This window comes from Silene latifolia, chromosome Y (assembly GCF_048544455.1).
Source record: "Silene latifolia isolate original U9 population chromosome Y, ASM4854445v1, whole genome shotgun sequence".
Taxonomy (NCBI): Eukaryota; Viridiplantae; Streptophyta; class Magnoliopsida; order Caryophyllales; family Caryophyllaceae; genus Silene; species Silene latifolia.
Window position 1 is genome coordinate 298,325,417 of NC_133538.1, and position 15,478 is coordinate 298,340,894.

Genomic DNA, 15,478 nt, shown 5'->3' on the forward strand with positions numbered 1-15,478 from the left:
ACTTAGGTAGTGTGGTGAAACATACTTAGTGATTCTTAGACCTAGATCCTTGATAAGGTGAGTATATTTGATTGGTGGATTCTGTGTGTCAAGTGTGAGTTGCATTTGTTACTAAGGTTGTAGGACTTGGCTTTGTGGTTTATGTCTGTGATTTGTGAGGCTTGGGAAGTGTAGTGAGACGTGTCTTGGAATACTAGTGCTTAGTGCCTGACTTAAAATAGATGAAATTCAACGGTTTAGTGAGAGGGTCCGTGATGTTATCATCCGTCGCAATCTTGTCAATCACTATCTCTTCTTGCTCCACGTAATCACGGATCAGGTGAGCTTTCCGATGTACATGTCTAGATTTGTTGTTAGACTTAGGCTCCTTAGCCTGGAAGATGGCACCTCTATTGTCACAATAGATGGTGATCGGGTCATTCGAACTAGGAACTATCGTAAGTCTTTGTAAGAATTGACGCATCCATATCGCTTCCTTAGCTGCTTCCGAAGCGGCATAGTACTCGGATTCAGTAGTAGAATCTGCTACAACACTCTGTTTGGAACTCTTACAGCTGACCGCAGCACCATTAAGAGTGAAGACGAATCCGGACTGAGATTTTGAATCATCTCGATCCGTTTGGAAGCTAGCATCTGCGTAACCGATTGAGCATAGCTTAGTATCGCCTCCATAAGTCAATACCCTATCCTTAGTCCTCCGTAGGTACTTGAGGATATTTTTAACAGCTATCCAGTGTGTTTCACCTGGATTCTTTTGGTACCGACTTGTCATACTCAATGCATATGCCACGTCTGGACGTGTGCATATCATGGCATACATGATTGATCCTATTGCAGATGCATAAGGAACACAACTCATGCGCTCAATCCCTTCAGGCGTCGTGGGTGACTGAGACTTGCTCAACTGCATCCCAGACGTCATTGGAAGGTTCCCCTTCTTGGAGTTGGTCATGCTGAACTTCTCAAGAATCTTATCCAAATAAGACTCCTGACTAAGTGATAACGTCCGTCGTGATCTATCTCCTTAGATACGGATTCCCAAACTGCGTTGTGCCTCACCCAGATCTTTCATCTGGAAATAGTTCTTCAACCATTCTTTAACCGAAGATAGGAGAGGAATGTCATTCCCAATCAGGAGTATGTCATCGACATACAATATCAAGAATACAATCTTGCTCCCACTCGACTTGATATATAAGCGTGGTTCTTCGACCGATCGAGTGAAACCATACTCTTTTATCACCTGGTCGAAACGATGATTCCAACTCCGAGAAGCATGCTTAAGTCCATAAATGGAACGCTTAAGCTTGCATACTTTCTTAGGATGTCCAGGATCTATGAAACCTTCGGGTTGCACCATGTACAACTCTTCCTCCAAATAACCGTTTAAGAAGGCGGTTTTCACATCCATTTGCCAAATTTCATAATCATGAAAAGCGGCAATCGCTAAGATTATCCGAATGGAACGTAGCATGACTACAGGTGCAAAAATCTCATCATAATGCAATCCGTGCACTTGAGTGAAACCTTTTGCCACTAGTCGTGCCTTATAGGGATCTGGTTGCGCGTCTACAGAATGCTTTATTTTGTAAAGCCATTTGCACTGTAGAGGTTTTACCTTATTAGGTAAATCAACAAGATCCCATACGTCATTCTCATACATAGAGTCCATCTCGGATTGCATGGCTTCGAGCCATAGCTTTGAGTCGGAACATGCCATAACACCTTTATAGGTAGCGGGTTCATTACTCTCTAGGAGTAAAACGTCATTCTCCTCGACCATACCAATGTATCTGTCCGGATGATGAGAGAGTCTACCCGACCTCCTAGGTTCCGCAGGAATATCAACCGTATAATCAGTTGGAGGAACAACTTCCTCCATCCGTTCCTCGGTTGTTGGTTCTGGAATCTCCGACAGCTCGAAGGTTCTATTACTCGTCTTGTTCTTGAGAAATTCTTTCTCTAAGAACGTCGTACTAGCCGCAACAAAAACTCGATGTTCGGTAGGCGAATAGAAGTAATGACCAAATGTTCTTTTTGGATAACCTATAAAGTATGTCTTGACCGATCGCGGGCCGAGCTTATCCTCGTGTCTCTACTTGACATAAGTCTCGCAGCCCCAAACCCAAATAAAGGACAAGTTAGGTACCGTTCTCTTTCACATTTCATATGGAGTCTTGTCGACAGCTTTAGTCGGACTTCGGTTAAGTATAAGAGCAGTTTACAAAAGAGCAAAACCCCATAATGAATCAGGCACTACCGTGTGACTCATCATGGATCGAACCATATCAATTAAGGTTCGATTTCTCCGTTCGGACACACCATTTAATTGAGGTGTTCCAGGTGGAGTTAACTGTAGAACGATTCCACAGTCTTTAAGGTGTTGATCAAACTCATTTGAAAGATATTCGCCACCCCGATCTGAACGGAGTGCTTTAACCTTTCTACCCAGTTGGTTTTCAACCCTGTTCTTGTATTCCTTGAATTTCTCAAAGGACTCACTTTTATGCTTCATTAAGTAGACATATCCGTATCTACTCAAATCGTCCGTGAAAGTGATAAAATATCTATAGCCATATCTAGCGGTAATTGACATAGGTCCACAAACATCAGTATGTATGAGTCCTAATAGGTCACTAGCGTGCATTCCAACACCTTTGAAGGAAATTCGAGTCATTTTGCCAATGAGACATGATTCACACGTGCCATATGTAGAAAAATCGAATGCGGGAATAGTCTCATTATCGACGAGTTTCTTTACGCGTTTCTCATTTATGTGTCCCATTCGACAATGCCATAGATAGGTTTGATATTTGTCACCAACCTTTAATTTCTTATTATTCATGTGTAATACTTCCGTGGTTTGATCTAAGATATAAATTCCATTCATGGAAACTGCTTTGCCATAAATCATTTCATTGAAAGAGAAAATACAGCTATTATCCTTTATTGAAAATGCAAAACCGTCTTTAGCAAGTACGGAAACAGAAATAATGTTCTTAGACAAACTGGGTACATAGTAACAGTTATTTAAAAATAACTCAAAACCACTAGGGAGTTGGATTACATATGTTCCCTTCGAGACAACAACAACTCGTGCTCCATTCCGACTCGCAGTCCACATCACCTTTTTCGAGAGGTATGATGTTCTTTAGGCCCCGCAAATGATTACACAGATGAGAACCACAACCAATATCAAGTACCCAAGTTCGAAACTTGCATGGTTAATCTCAATCATATGAATATAAGATGACATACCAACAGAACGACGCGACTGGTTTGATGTCCTCACGGTAGACGGGACAGATTCCTCCTCCAATGTCCAGTCTTGTGACAATGGTGGCACTCAATGTCACCGCCCTTGCTCTTTGCCTTGCCCTGTGAGCCACTAGTCTCACCGGGCCCACTCTTACCGTTTCCTGGCTTTTTAAACTTTGGCTTACCTACAGCTAGGTCGCCATGAGCCTTGCCCTTACCTTTACCCTTGTTGGAAATCGTGAGAACATCCTGCTTCATGCTCCCACTCAATTTCATATCCTTCTCGGTCTGTACGAGAAGGGAGTGTAGCTCATGAGGACTCTTTTTCAAGTCATTCATGTAGTAGTTCGTCCTGAAAAGGGCAAAACCATCATGAAGAGAATGAAGCATTCGGTCAATGACAATGCTCTCACTGATTTTGCAATCAAGTGCCTCCAGCTTCTCGACATTCTCAATCATGTGAAGAATGTGTGGGCTAACCGGTTGGCCCTTCTGGAGTTTCGCATCAAAGAAGCGACAGGTATGCTCATATGTAACGATTCTCGGTGCTTTTGAGAACTCGTTAGTGAGCGTGGTGAAAATCTTGTTCGCACTTTGGGCAATGAAGCGTCTCTTCAAATTGGTTTCCATTGCAAAGATGAGTATGTTCTTTATCGCACCCGCTTCCATAAAGAAGTCACTATAAGTGAGTGACTCGTTGACTCCTACATTGGGGCTTGGGTTTACCGGTATTGGCTCAGTTAAGTACCTGAGCTTACCGTCAGCAATGGCAACATTCCGTAGTCTTTGCCTCCCGATCCAAAGTTGGACCCGTCATTTTTCAGACGTGTGAACTGATTCATTTGGTCCATGAATATTTTCAGCCAGGACTCGCGTCCAAGTGTGGCACTAGGGATTTGGATTGCGTTATTTCCAGACATTTTGTTGTAACAGTAAAATAAACGTGTTCTACACTGCGAAAAGAAGAATAAATAATAAGCATGTGCATCGATTTTAATTTAAGTCTAATGAACTAGTGTCATAACGCGAAGACTCAAAACATTTATACAATTGACCTTCCTCAAGAATAATATAAATGATCTCAAGACTCAATTATCTGTAAATTGATAAGCTAACCTTTTAGCTAATTCTACCGTTAGAATTCTTGGTCGATAAATTTCTGTAAATTCTATCTTTAGTCCATCATAATCACGAGAAACTCTTCGGACTATAATGTTGAGATAAACTAAGTCAACACAAACTACTTACCCAACGTAGAAGGGGTCATATTATTCCTACCGACGAAGAAGGGATTCATAGTTGTTTGCCCTTATAAAGACTAATCTCAATTTCCGTTTTAGAGAAAGATCCCATCAACTTCGTTTTAATTCATTTTAAGTGAACTAATATCTAGCATGCGTGAATGAATAAACTAAGGTGATGGCTTAAAAGCATGTGACATCTTTATGTCTATGAAAACTAACATACAACCTATATGTGTCAATTTTCATGCATTTTAGTAGGTGGTTTGGTTTTAGGCGGAATATGATACATAAACTATCCTGTGAATGAAAAGCAATAGGAATGAAAAACGTAAAAACAATAAAAAGTCCTAGTGTGGCCTATCCTATCAAAATGAACATTAAATACAAGTTTGGAATCCATCCTTGGACCCGAGAAGCTTGTCTCGATGTTCCATCTTGATCCATGTAGCGGGAGTGAGCTCCAATCTCCATCTTTAGTCTTCTTCAAAAATTACAATAAATAAATTTACATAATAAACCTATTTATTACATTCTAATTTCGAAACCCAAAACTAAAAGAAAAATAAAGGAGATTCGAGATCTCATAATTACATAAAAATTATGTTTCCTTCATTACGAAAATATAATTTGACTAAGGCCACACTAAGTATTACAAATTACAACCGATTGCAAAAAAAAATACGTAAATAAATTCATTCAACGATTCATTCAACAAAAATAAAATGCATCAACTAAAAATAAATTAAACATACATGACACAATTCCTTAATTATGTTGATTAATTTATTCAAACCACCTATTTAAATTAAATTAAGTGACAATTCCTCAATTAATCACATTAATTTCAATCTTAATTCACATTAAACTTGTAATATGAATTTCATCCATCAATATTTTAAACTGTTTTAAAATAATTAGGTATGTTTTAATTATGAACAGCTTCACAATAATTAATTGGCCAAAACAAACAAAAACAAAATCCTTTTTTTTTTTTTATATTTTTCGGCTAAAGAGAAAAAAATACAATTTTTTTTTAAAACTCCAGCTCTCGGCATAGCTGAAAAAAAAAAACGAATTTTTTTATTTTTTTTTCTTTTCTAGGTGCTCACGGCTGAACAGCCTAAAAAAAACCTTTTTTTTCTTAGGTCACGGCAAACCCTAAAAAAAAAACCCCGAAAAAAAACCTTTTTTTTTTTCTTTTCGGCTGGAACAAAAAAAAAACAGTAGCAGCCTCCAATTTTTTTCTTTTGCGGCAAAAATGCCCTAAAAAAAAATTCGATGAAGAAAAATCGTTTATCGTTGCTACTTAGAACATGATTAGCATATGAATTAATTAAACATGATTAACCGTATATGCCAAAAACTATATAGCACAAACAATTTTTATATCATCAACAACTTGATACGATTTCCATTTACATTATGATTTAATCCTCATTAAACCTAACATCTACAAATTCTTCATATGATAATTTTAACTGATTAAAACAATGATATGAAAAATAAAAATGGAAATAGATCATCAAACAAAAGAAAAAACGGCTAAAAAAAACAATTCATCTCGGCAAAAAAAAAAAATTCTGCCGAACCAATTTTTTTTTTCGAAACCCTAAATCATTTTACATCCAATTTTATGAAAATCATCAAAATAAAATTCGTGGCCTTGGCTCTGATACCACTTGTGGGATTTATCTGTATGCATCCCTTTAATTTTAAGGACTATAACGAATTATAATGATGAATTACAAGTCATAAAATAAAATGCATAAACAAGATCGTAAAGGATTAAGAAATAACCTTCGATCCTAGCAAATTCGGCCTAAGAACAATATCAAAATTGATATTCGCCTATCAGTTGCACCCAAGACGATATGAGAAATGCCCTTTGATTTTGCTAGAATCGATCCCCAAATCAACAGATTAATTTTAGGTTTTTTTGTGCTTTTCCGATGAGAGGAGGCAAGGTTGAGTTAGGGCAAAAATTCGGTTAGAATGAATTCACCCATCTCACCCTCTTAAACCGTGTATGAGGGTAGATTAGGGTGGATTTTTCATCCTCTAATTTCCGGCCCAATTACCGAAACAAAAAGGAGTTTTAATTCCTTATTTTCGGTTTCCAAAAATGTAAAAATGTGTTAAATATAAATTGTCATCTAGTGAGGATCGAACCCATAACCTCTTGGTCTGAGTACCCTCACTATTACCACTATGACACATTCATCTTGTTGATATTAAATATAACCGATTACATTTAATTACGAATTAACATATTAATTCGTCCAAGCTAACATTACATACATTTAATTAAATATAACTTATTATATTCAATTTACGAATTGACAATTAATTCGTCTCAACTAATATTATTTAATCTTCATTAAATAATTGTCTCATCAAGACATTGACTAACTGTTTAGTCATATAAGGCATCAATGTGATTAAATTTCTATAACCACATCTCTCAAACACATCCTATAGGTGTGACCTTTAGGGACCAGTTGATCACCGCCAACTGTATGATAATAACGTCAAACTTTCTAGCAAGCCAACCGTTATTAGGTAATCGTTAATCAACTGATTAAAATACGAAGTATACCCTTGTGAACCTGGAAGAGATTTACAAATGTTATCACACTAATTTGTGGAGGACATAAGCTCCAACAGAAAGCAGCATTAATTTGCCGCATTGAAAGCAAGACCAAACCTCCTTCTGATTTCTCCTTAGTAACCATGTCCCAAGAAACAAGACTCATTGCCCGAGCATCTTAATCAACACCCCGCAGGAAATGACGAGCCTTCTTATCAACATCATCACTTAAAGAACGTGACAATTTCATTGTTTGCATTGCATAAGGCAGGATCAAAGAAAGTGTGGACTGTACCAATTTTGCACGCCCAGCTAGAGACAAGTTCTTTGTCTTCCAACCCGATAGTCATTTATCAACCTTTTGTGCAATAAAAATCAAATGTAGCCTTAGTAACCCGACCATTGATTATGGGCATGCCCAAATACATTCCAAGGTCATCCGTCTATGATATGCCTAGATCGGTCACAATATCTTCTGCCTCAGCATCATTGACATTTGGTGACATTTGGAGAAAAATAGACCTTCGATTTATCCAGACTAACTCGCTGCCCAGATGCATTGCAAAAACCATTCAAACATTTATTCATAATTCTGGCTTGATCAATAGAAGCTTCCCCGAATAATATAATATCGTTCGCAAAAAATAAATGAATCAAAATAGGACCACCTCGACATGTTTGGAATCCCTTCCATTCATTGACCCTATGAGTTTGTTCAGTCAATTGACTCAATTTTTCCATGCACATAGTAAAAATATATGGAGGTAGTAGGTCACCTTGACGTATTCCCCGAGTCGGAGTCAACGCCTCTGTCTGTTCGTTATTTCAAAGTATATTTAGGGAGGTCGAGCGTATGCATAACATGATGGTTCTAACCATTTGTAATGGCAGTCTTATGTCGATTAAAGTATGCTCAATAAAATGCAATTTCAACCTGTCATAAGCCTTCTCAAGGTCGAGTTTAAGTGCCATAAAGCCTTTCCTACCCGTCCTGCTCCTCATAGAATGGAGTACCTCTTGGAAAATAATGATATTATCTGTGATTTGTCTCCTTAGGACAAAACTACATTCCATTGGGCTAATAAAAAAATAGGTAAAACGGGTTTTAGCCGATTGACCAGCATCTTCGTTATAATCTTATAAGTGACATTACATAACCCAATCGGTCTAAATTAAGAGACAAGTTTAGGGTGGCCAGTCTTCGGAATTAAAGAAATAAATGCCTCACCTAAACCATCAGGAAAGATATTCTCATGGATGACTCGAAGCACTATATGACACAGACTCTACGACACCCTCTCCCAGTAAGATTGATAAAATAAAGCTTGAAACCCGTTTGGTCCTAGGGCCTTGTATGGCGACATTTGGAATAATGCACATCGGACATCAAAGACAAGATAATTTCTTCACTCCAATTTCCTACGTTCATCCGCCATGATTTGAGGGAATAAACCCGTGGTGATGCCCATTAAATCAACCAATGAAACAGGCTAGCGAAGAGACCTTGGAAGTAATCTAAGACCATCCTTTTAGCCAGCCAAGCATCCCAAATCCAGTTACCATCATTATCTTGAAATGCATCATTATGATTGCGATTCCTTCTGATCACCATGCCAAGTTGGAAAAGACGAGTATTTCTATCACCATCGCAAATATACTCCATTCTTGATTTTTGGAACCAGAGTAACTCTTCTTCTCTTAGGACTTCATCTAATTGCCTTTTCAACTTCATTTCGTATTTAAAAAGGTAATTTGGCCCCCTCGTGATAATTTATTTTAGACCCCAAGAAGACGCCTCTTCAAGCTTCGCTTCTTTGCAAAAATAATATGAAACACCTTTTTATTCCATTTCTGAAGAGCCACCGCAAAGTTACGTATAAAGGGAAATAACGGCTGACTATTATCCCAATTATTCTCAACAAACTCTGAGAATTTCACATGACACATCCATGCCTCTTGAAATCTAAAAGGGCAAAGTACCTTGGGGATCAGCGTAAAACCATTCGTGTTAACAATAATGGGACATTGATGCGATTGATTCTGAATAAGATGGCGAACAGACCCTTCAGGAAACATGACACGCCATTCCGAGTTACAAATGTCTCGATCAAGTCTCGCCCACTTTTTAGTGTCCACCGTATGACCCCTAGACCAAGTATAACTCGGTCCCAAAAAATCAACCTCCATCCAATTGTCACTCTCAATCCACTCATTAAATCTATTATGTCTCCGTCACATGCTATCACTATCACCATTCTTTTCAGACAAAAAAGTGTGTATCATTGAAATCACCCATGGCTAACCATGGCCAATCATGGGAACTGGCAAACGTTTAAAGTTCAGCCCATAACTCTTCCTTTTTAGTCGAATATGGGCTAGCATAAACAGCCGAATAAAACCAAAGGATTTCTCCCCGACGAGAAATTTCCACGGTGATATGTTTGGCATACGAAATTACAGGAACAACATGCACCTCCTATAGTTTCCAAAACAGCAAAATACCACCGTTATACCCCTTCGCATCAACTCGCAACTTGCCGCCATAATTAATCTTGTCGCAAACACGTTGAGCAACACTATAACTGATGTGCATTTCAACTAGAGCGAACACTTGAGGATTGTTACAGTGAATTAATTCCTTCAACTTTGTCATGAATTCAGAATTACCCGCTCCTTGGACATTCCACGTCATAAGTCTTAAAGGGTGTCTTCGACACAAATTATTAGAAAAACAATCCATTAACAACGATGGTTGGAAAGGTATTGTAATCAATATATATTTCGATGACAATATTAGATTGTGCATTCTGAGCTAGAAGATGAATCTGTAAATGATTGAATCCTTGAGTAGGGTATTTCATTGTTACGGTATATATAACATGTGTACATGTGTGAACGGAATACAAGATATAACTATTTACGAGATACTAGCCTAGAATATAGGAGGATAATATCAACATAAAATATAATACATATTTATTGACTAATACACCCCCGCAGTCGTAGCGGTAGGGGAATGAACGCAAAGACTGACCCGGAACTGATTAAACAATTGGCGTGGAAGTCCCTTCGTGAAAATATCGGCATACTGATAAAAGGAAGGGACATGAAGGACGCGAACCTTACCAAGTTGCACCTGTTCACGAATGAAATATATATCAATCTCAATGTGCTTCGTGCGTTGGTGCTGTACGGGGTTGCTGGACATGTAAACGGCCGAAACATTGTCGCAATAGACAAGAGTGGCCCGTTGAATCGACATATGAAGATCAAGAAGTAGATTACGGATCCAACTAGTTTCAGCTACGGCATTGGTAACCCCTCGATATTCAGCCTCGGCACTGGACCGAGACACTGTAGCTTGGCATTTGGACGACCATGAAATGAGATTATCACCCAAAAACACACAATACCCAGAAGTGGATCGGCGAGAATCAGGACAGCCACTCCAGTCAGCATCAGAATAAGCAATAAGGGAGTGAGACTTAGAGGCGGAAATAGTAAGGCCGTGATCCATGGAACCTTTAACGTACCGCAGCACGCGTTTCATAAAATGCAAATGAGGCTCTCGTGGGTCATGCATGAATAAACATAACTGTTGAACCGCGTAAGTGATATCCGGTCGAGTGATGGTCAAGTACTGTAACGCACCTGCAAGACTTCGATATAAGCAAGGGTCAGCGACATAAGGACCATCACCAGTACTAAGCTTGGACGATGTATTAACAGGAGTGGCTGGCGCATTACAACCTGACATAGATGCACGGGCAAGAATCGACTTGGCATACTGGTTTTGAGAAAGAAAAAGATCTGTTTTCGTGCGCGAGACTGTGATACCAAGAAAATGATATAGTGTGCCCAAATCGGTCATTGCAAATTCACTAGACAAAGAAGCAATAATGTTACGCAGAAGAGCAGTGCTAGATGCAGTGAGGACAATATCATCAACATACAGAAGGAGATAAGCAATATTTGGCCCGTGTTGATATAGGAAGAGCGAAGCATCACACTTGCTACTAAGAAACCCCTTGGATATGATATAATTAGTGAATCGTTGATACCATGCCCGGGGTGCTTGTTTCAACCCATATAAAGAGTTTTTGAGATGGCACACATGGGAAGGGGCAGAACGATCAACAAAACCATGGTGTTGGTGCATATAGACGGTTTCAAGTAAATTACCATGCAAGAACGCATTCTTAACATCAAGTTGGTGTATAGGTCAGGCACGAAACACGGCTAGACTCAAAACCGTTCGTATGGTGGCAGGTTTGACAACAGGGCTAAAAGTTTCATCACAGTCAACACCTACCTGCTGCGTTTTGCCATTAACTACAAGGCGCGCCTTATAGCGCTCTAATTTACCATCCGAGTGAAATTTGTGACGGTAGAGCCACATACATCGAATCAGATGAGCATCCGACGGTCGAGGAACGAGCTCCCAAGTGTCATTGTCAATAAGAGCTTTATATTCAGCATTCATGGCAGCTTTCCAATTCAGATCAAGAAGAGCGGCGGTGGGGGATTTGGGATGGGGGATGGAGTGCCGACATTTGTAGCTACAAGGTTAAGGTGGTCAATAGGCTTGAAGATGCCATGACGGGCGCGGGTGGCCATGCCGTGGTTAGTGGCTGGTGGAGGAAGTGGGGGTAGGGGTGGTGGGGTGGGGGTCGTGGCTGTAGCAGGGGAAGTTGTGGGGGACGTGGGTGAGGCCGTGGCTGTAGCAGGGGAAGTTGTGGGGTTCGTGGGTGAGGCCGTGGGTGAGGCTGGTGAAGCAGCGGGTGTCGAGGGCGGTGGGTGGGTTTGTGGTGTGGCAGCGGGTGGTGGTGTGGGATAGGTAAAGTGGTCGTCGGGAAGGGAGGGATCATCAGGTTCAAGGAAGCTATAGAAGCTTGGTTGGGGAGTGAAAGTGGAAGCATAAGGGAAAACATGTTCATCAAACGTTACGTGTCAAGACAAAATGATTTTACCTGTAGCAATATCAAGACACCGGTACCCTCGGTAATTGGGTGGATAGCCTAGGAAGACACATTTAGTGGATCGTTTTTGAAGTTTGTGGTCTCGGTTGGCGGAGAGGTTAGGATAGCAAAGACAGCCGAACACGCGAAGATGGTCATATGTGGGTTGGCGAAGGAAGAGAGCGGAAGCAGGGGATCGATATTGTAGGAGATGGGAGGGTAAAATGTTGTGGAGATATGTAGCTGTATGGAGGGCTTCGACCCAAAAATGTGGAGGGAGAGACGCGTGGGCTAGGAGGGCAAGGACGATTTCGTTAAGGCGACGAAGCATTCTTTCGGCCTTCCCGTTTTGTGAGGAAGTGTGAGGACAGGAGAAACGGAGTGTGAGTCCGTTTTAAGTGGACAACCAGTGAAAGGAGGAGTTGTCAAATTCTCGTCCCATATCGCATTGGAAGCTTTTTATTTCTTTTTCGAATTGTGTGCGGACATAGTTACGAAATTGGAGAAATTTAGAGAACGCCTCTGATTTTAGCTTAAGGGGATAAATCCAAACATATTGAGAAAAATTATCAATTAAGACCATATCGTATTTAAATCCACTCTTGCTTAAAATGGGAGAAGTCCACAAATAATATCAAAGGGTGCTAAAGACAGAGAATGCGAGGAGTAAAATGGTAAACGTTTATGCTTGCCAATTTGACAAGCATGACATAATTTGGAGCGACGCTCCTTATTACAGCTGATAATATTTTTATTTCTAAGACAATCTAAAATATTATGACCTGGATGGCCTAAACGAGGGTGCCATAGGTCGGTCGATGACTCAGCAAGGAAGACATGGGGCGGCTCATTTGATGATGTAGGTGACATGGGATAGAGAGTACCGGTGCTATTGCTCCGCATGAGAATTTTCCCAGTCCGGATATCCTTTACAAAAAAACCATTAGTGTCAAACTCGACAGTCACGTTATTGTCTTTGGTGAATTGTCGAACAGAGATTAAATTTTTGATTATCTGTGGGGTGTAAAGGACGTTTTTAAGTGTAAAGTTTCGGGTGGGAGTGGTTATGGTAGTATTGCCGGATCCGTGAACCGAAATTGACTTGCCATTACCAACATAAAAGACCGAATTTTACTCTTATTAAACGGGGGAGAAAGCATACCTGACTCGGATGTCAAATGTGACGAGGCTCCCGTGTCCATATAATAATTGGTGTCCTCAGGTTGATAAAGTGACATAGCCTGGAACGCCTGACCTAATTGCGTCGGGTCGAACCCATCTGTGCTCACGACATACGCCTGACCTTGCTGCGGAAATCGATTCTGTGCTTCCTGTGGAGCCCGAGGCTGAGGCTGCCATGTGCTAACCCAGCCTTGTTAAGCCGGGTATGGGCACGGGGGGACGGCCCATTGCATCGGCCAAAACTGCGGCGGACCAGCGGCGACCCACGTCTGAGTCACGGGCGGGCGACCTCCGGTGAAATTTCTACCCCCGCGCTGCTGGTTATGCCAGCCACCACCGCCTTTGCCTTGTTTCCCTTTGTAACCCGACTTCTTACTATTATTGCGATTTGACTGACCCGTATTCCCTGACCCATTCGACCCTGACCAATTGGAGTTATTAGGTGGAGCGACGGCAGGAGCGGCCAAGGCAGTGGCGGTATCACTATTGTCTTCGGTGCGCGCAGACCGGTGGTGCTCCTCTAATTGCAGCATACTCCGAGTGGTTTTGAATTCGGGTAAGATTTGATTTATATATGCCCCGACAGTGTCATAAGAAGAGGGAAGTCCACGAACCAATTGCAACACTAATCTCTGATCGGAAACAGCACTGCCGACGTCGGATAATTGTGTGCCAAGGTCCTTCAATTTCTGGCAATAGTCATCCATGGAGTCACATTTAGCAAGATTAAGATTGGTGAAGTCGTGCTCCAATGCTACCGCCCTTGCCCCTTTATTATTGTGGAAATGATTCTTAAGACGAGTTCAGGCCTCGTAAGCGGTGGAATTCGTCTCAAGAATTCGAAGGAGGAGATCTTCAGAAACGGAGCCGTAGATCCACTGAAGAACATGGGCATCAATTTCACACCATTCCGCGTAATTGGGGTCGGTAGCAGCCGGAGGACGAGTCCCATCGATATGATGAGAGACCTTATAGCCTCTTGCGTGAAGGGTAAACAGTTTTACCCATGACGAGTACGTAATTTTAACGCCGTCAAGCATTCGCACTTTGTAAAGATACTAGCCTAGAATACAGGAGGATAATATCAACATAAAATACAATACATATTTACTGACTAATAGAATCTATAATTGATAATTTATCCTGTATAATACAAAATAAAGAAAAATTGAACCACTAGTGTAAAGATTGACACTATTAATGGGAAAATAAGAGACTTTGTGCTAATGTAGGATCATATATTGGCCCAAGAATAAATCGATTGCTAACAGGATTGTCAACAAAAACAACTCTTCCTGTCCAAACCAAATTATTTACGACTTTTTAATGTGGGTAGTAATTTGAATAGTCGTAGTTTGATCTAGGTAGGAGGTAGTCAGGTACTAGACGAGCTTCAAATGTTTTCATAAAGTTTGAATTTAGACATATAAGTTTTGTGTTGTTTGTATTCTCTTTTTATATTCTTTATTAAGTCAAGCTCTCTCACTAAAGTAAGCTATATATGGAAAGTGATCTGGACAAGAATGTGCAACAATAGTCTTAATTTTTTTTCTTGGTAAAGAGATTAGATAATTAAGCTATTTCAGGAGATAATAATAGAAAGTTTAATAATTTTTAACTAAATAATTAAGATGAATTCGTTTATTGAAAAAAAAAAGAAAAATTATAAAGTGAATGCTAATATAATTAAATTATAATTGTACGCTTCTCAGTATTTTATGTAATGAGAGATAAGAATCTTCAAAAGCTATTATCGGATTCAAATTATTATTGGTGTGAAATAGCTTTATATAGTTAAATTATGTATACCACAACATTGGTATGAGAGTACATTATATAAAATAGAACATTACAAATAGGCCCGTGCATCGCACGAGCATTAAGTCTAGTCAATCAATATATATAACTAAAGGAGCCTTTTTTTTTTCTAATTATACTATTAGCATTAGAATTAGGAGATAATTAATTATTTACAATTTTTCTATTATACTTAGGAATATAATTTTCCTATTAAAAATGAGAATTAATTATTTTACAATTTTTCAATTAGAAATAGGAAATAAATTAACAATTTATTAAGGCTTATTTTTCCTAATTATACTATTAGAATTAGGAGATAATAATTATTTAATTTTTTTCTATTATAATTAGGAATATGATTTTCCTATTAGAAATGAGAATTAATTAATTATTTTACAATTTTATTATTAGAAACAGGAAATAAATTAATTATCTACTATTTATTAATA